Source organism: Saccoglossus kowalevskii, chromosome 7 (genome assembly GCF_978046115.1).
Source record: "Saccoglossus kowalevskii chromosome 7, keSacKowa6.1, whole genome shotgun sequence".
Classification (NCBI taxonomy): Eukaryota; Metazoa; Hemichordata; class Enteropneusta; family Harrimaniidae; genus Saccoglossus; species Saccoglossus kowalevskii.
The window spans coordinates 12,365,684-12,370,864 of record NC_140647.1 but is presented as its reverse complement, the minus strand read 5'-3'; the positions used below and the strand labels follow the sequence as shown (position 1 = coordinate 12,370,864).

The window sequence follows — 5,181 nt, the reverse complement described above, 5'->3', positions numbered from 1 at the left end:
TTGAAAGATGTCACTTTTATTTGAGGGAAAACATAAAAAAAGGAATGTACAGTAACTCTACACACTTGGAACTTTCAAAATCTGTGTGCAAATGTAAAACTGATAAACATGCAAATGCTAAACCATTGCATCCATCAATACTGGTTAAACTTTTTTTTCCCCTTAACGTCACGTCCATAAATTCTGGTTCTTCAACTTCTTACGTTCCATTTATATAGTATTTCCTTTTTTTAAATTGTCATTATCTGCAAAAAATAATTCAGATTGCTATTAGCTTACAATGACCAGTTTTTAATTAAGACACTTTGTAATCAATTTTGGAAACAAAAATGTGTGGTGTCTGTGTATTCTGGCATATTTCTGTCCTCGCAAATAACAATGTGGATAAAATGACATCTTGTGATATGTCAATTTTTCCCCTATGCAACTCAGATATACTTCCAAAAAGATGATACCCGGTACATTCTGATTGAAAAAATATAAATATCAAATAAAACAGAATAACATCAAATTGTTTTCTAACCGAATATATTAAGGGGTTGTGCCATATATACACACAGTTCATCTCTTGAGAGACTAGGACAGTACACAGTCCCTCTGTGGACAGTACATTGCTGTACTTGGGAACCTAATTTCTGAGAACAATAGGGGGATTTAACTTCCTACCAGAGACAAAAGAATGTTATGTAACAATGCAGCTGCATGATTTTGTCTTTCAAAGTAGGAAGTTGTGTACATACAAAATTATAGAGTCCCTCCACAATGGGAATGCCACCATGCATGTACAACTTCATCGATCCCCAGGTACTTTCACAAAATAAATAATTGTATTATAATTATGATCCAATACAATACCATATTTGCTCTAAAATTACATTTGTGGATACTAAATCATGAAAATATTACATATTTCGACCGTTGAAGATCCCTGTAATTTACCTTAGCGCATGTGCTGCTAATAGAGTAATTATGTTTAGTGTAATATTGTTTCTATATTTTTTTTTCAAAATCAAAAAAATGCTATTAAAAATATTAAAACAGTTTAGTTTGAAAAGTGAAATAATGGTATTCGGATGGTTATGATTTAAGCATGACCTTAGAAAACAGGGTCATGCAACTTCTGTCTGAGACAATTTGCAATGTGGGTTATAACCTCCTGTATAATCTCATTAATACATATACATGTACCTAGAAGATTTATACATCTGAAACAGTTTTTACTAGTATTCCCATTAGTCAGTGTATAACAAGTGCACTATGCTATATCTGTTCTAAATATGATGAAAAATCCACTTGTTATAATGACACAAATTTTCTTGGTCATTGTTTACTTTTAGGCAGTTTTGTTTCCTTGCAGAGAAAACTTACCATTTTTGTTTCCCTTTCCTGATTTCATAGTGGAATAAAAATTGTTAATTTTTAGTTTCACTCGCATCAATAGAATGGACTTGGCTATTTAAGTTTTGATCAAATTTAATTTTTCTGATTATATTCCAACCACAAAATTGTCTCATTTTGTGTAGCTACACCCTGGCAGCCATGTTTGGCTTATGAAATAGAAAAAGATGTAACAGTGGTGTTGACATAGCTTTATTATCAGTTTCTCTAAGGTGTTAATTTGGGTAGAGGATTATAACTAAGGTTACATGAAAGGGGTAGCCACAGTAGTATGTCCCTGTTCTCTAAGGTCTATGATTTAAGTAATGTTATACATGTATAAACTAAATATTTTTTTGTCCCAGTTGAGCCAGAGTACTCATGATCAATTTGGCTGACCCAGAAACGCCCAGGACATTTACTGACTGAATATTACACCTTCATTATATTTTGTTTAAGTCTCGCCCATTTGCCCCCTGTATCTTCAATAGTAGTGTTCATGCTACACAAAGTACGGGCTAAGATTTAAGCTAATCTCATATGTTTGAGTTCATGCACAGAAGGAAACAATGGTTAGCACAGGGTAAGGAACGCCCAAACTTATTAAGAATAGGCAAAATCTTCAGTAAGAGTAACTAGGAAAGTTAGTTCTACAGTTATAAAACAATACCAAAGCAAATTCAGAAAGTGCAAATTGCAGAATAACAGGAAGTAGCACAGTCATCATCGGTACATTTTTTCTTGAGTCAATCTCTCTATATGTGTTAGCGTTGATTGTCATGCAGGAAATGGCACACCAAAATAAAAAGTTATGAATATAGTAGTAAATCTCCTAAATGAACATTAAATACAATGGTTTTTTTAGCCGAGCTAAGCGTTCATGCATGTTTTGTTTTGCCTGTGCTAAGGCTTTGGACTGACCAGATTTACTCTGTACCTAGTATTTCTTAGCCTGTATTCATGCACATTTTTTTAGCACAGGGTAATGTATTGGACCTCTTAGCCTTTGCTAAAGAGCTCTACGTGAATGCTACGAATAAGTGTCTTCTGTTTATTCCTACTTTAGGTGCATACATTCAGGTTCACTTCCCTTTTATATTGATCTCTACAACTCATTCAAATCAAATTGGGCTCAAAGATGAGCAAAGAATATTAGATTCAATTGAAATTTAGTTTAAATCCATGCTAAATTAAAAGTTATTTTGAGTATGAGTTTTACTTTTTTCTTTTGTGCGCAAAGAAAAATGAACTGTTGCACACTGTAGGCATATATCATCTATACTAGTTTACAGGAAAAAGGGATTCTGTATGGTATTTGATGTTATGGGCATAATATATACATGTATAGTTAATACATGATTACTAAATTAGATTTCCCAGTGTACAGTACACTATTGCTGGTATTGTCTGAAGAGAAAAAAAAAACAATATACATAGTCTTCGAAAATTTAAAAAAACAAACATTTTGCAGTCAGTTAAATTATTTTATTAAAATAATTTGAAAACATTGCCATGAATGGAAACAAATTTACGTTGATGTTTTTTTGCAGATTTCAGGAGTTGGAAATAACCTTTGTTTATACTTTTCTTGTATTAACAAACATAGGAGCTAATCCTCATTAACACCTACTTGAGCTTGTTGTTTGACAATTATGAATAATAATGAAGCATTACTTACACAGTGTGCCATGACTGAACAAAAACGAAAGCCCCAAAAGACTATCCTGCTACATAAACAACAACAAAAGTATCTAATATTGTATTGAAGTCATTGTAAAATAATTACAAATTCATACCTTGATGTGCCAGTTGCAGTACTGCAATCGTCCTATGATTCAACACCATCTAAATACTCCGCAGGTTATGCAGTCCACCAGCAGTCACTGGCATCAGCGTTACTATGAAATTTCACTGGGGATCGAGGCAATATTCGCGAAATTTCATTTAAGTGTACTTGCAAGCTTCAGTAAAACTTGGGAAAAATAAATTCCCACACGTATATTGAGCTCACACGAGGTAGCAGGCTGTTTTCTGGGCCATTATATTTAGAGACATGAACAAAAATACTGGTCATTTTATGTATGTAATGAAAAATAAAATGACCATTATACTGCCCATCAAAAAAAAAAGTTCATCAACTCCATCATTTAAAAAGCAATTGTAATTATTCTGACCAGTATAAAAAACATGGGTCATTAAAACCGCCATTTTAAAAACACTGGTAAATATTTTGGCCACTTAAAAAATTCTGGTCAATACTCTGGCCATTAAGAAAATAGTGGCCATTATAATGGCCAGAAGTGACTTTTTAAAGGGGTCTGAGGGGTGTAAAAACAGTGTTAAAGTGAAATGAAGAATTATTATAACCTTCTCACTAACCTAAAAGCACAAATAAATATTCAAAAGTTTTGAAAATTAAAACTTTCCGAAACGCGACGGAATTTCCGAAAGTAATCCGGACGCTGTTTTTATTTTTTTCGTTTTTAAAGCTTTATCGGCTTTATAACCAAAATTAAAATGTATTTTTTTCTTCACGGTATCAATAAAACAATGTTCTATTCTCTTCTGTTGTTATAGCTTTCATGCGTACTGGAAAGTGAGTTACATATGTCTCAATTACAGTCAATCTGCTAAGGGGCGGACCATTTGATATCCTGGGGGACAGGAAAATTGAAATAAAGTCTAATTTTCCCCCTATCTGATATGTAAATTTTTTTCAGCAGACCTGGTCTCTAATTTGTACATGCATAAAGTGTAGGATTTTTTTTTCAAGCATTGTCATAGAATCTTCCTGCCCCCCAGGATATCAAATGATAAATGATCCGCCCCTAATGATCTGCTGTAGAAATCGCACCTGATGATTGGACGTATCACAGTAAACTACAGCATGATCACCCCTGCTGCGATCAGTCCTGGGCGCCACCTACGCCAACTTGTCAGGCGAGTCCACCCCTCGTCCATCTGGAAATCAAATCACGGTTCATTTTAGTAACCGTGTTCAAATCCATGAGGGGGGAGTTGTATTCTCAGTCCACTTGCAATAGTACATCAACATTGAGGATAATGGTGTCCCAAAACTGGACGTAATAGTACAGGGAATCGTTTGCATTATTTTTAGTGGACAAACATAACCAGTCTGTAATCAAGGCAATTTGCTGAAACACGTGTCTACAAGCCATTCACGTATACCGGTGTGTGTTTTCCACAAATGTCGTTTGGGATATGCGCTCGTACATTATATAGTGTTTGTCCGGAGGGTACGGGCGATACTACCCGGACACTACGTACCAGTGTTGGCTGTTTTCGCTTAGAAAATAAACTGCAGGGATGGAGATGATATGTCTGAAATTACGTAAACTAAAATTCAATATTGTTTATGTGACAAACAGGGAACATATATAACGAATACATGTGCATAGTGATAAACATCTAATAATGACTTTGTGTCTCGCTTTCTCGTTAATCGTTATTCGAAGTATATTGCCTTTTCATAAAATTGTTGTGTGTGAGTATGTGATCACCTACTATCGTGTAATATTTATTTCACAATATATAATTAAAGTGTAACTGAATTGGGACAATTGACTTTCTTTGTGTGCAAAATTTATTTATAAACAACATTATGAAAAAAAACAAGTGAAAAATGTACATAAATTAAATAAACGATCAATAATAATGTTCTGGATAAAGAAACGCCCACGTCCAATTTCTTGGCCGACTCAGAACGAGGCTTCAGCTAGAGAACCTAATTAGCATGCAAGGGTGATTTGTGACGTCACGGGGGGAACTTGTCATCGTTTCACA

The 5,181-nt window shown here is 34.2% G+C and overlaps 1 long non-coding RNA gene across 1 annotated transcript; it reads right to left on the bottom strand.

The window, feature by feature from the left end:
* LOC146740248 (uncharacterized) lies at positions 1-658 on the bottom strand. Its single transcript, XR_014929975.1, has 2 exons — positions 524-658; positions 1-245 (listed from the first exon to the last, which is right to left on the bottom strand). It is a non-coding gene; the product is annotated as an uncharacterized LOC146740248 (long non-coding RNA).
* Positions 659-5,181: the final 4,523 nt, after the last annotated feature.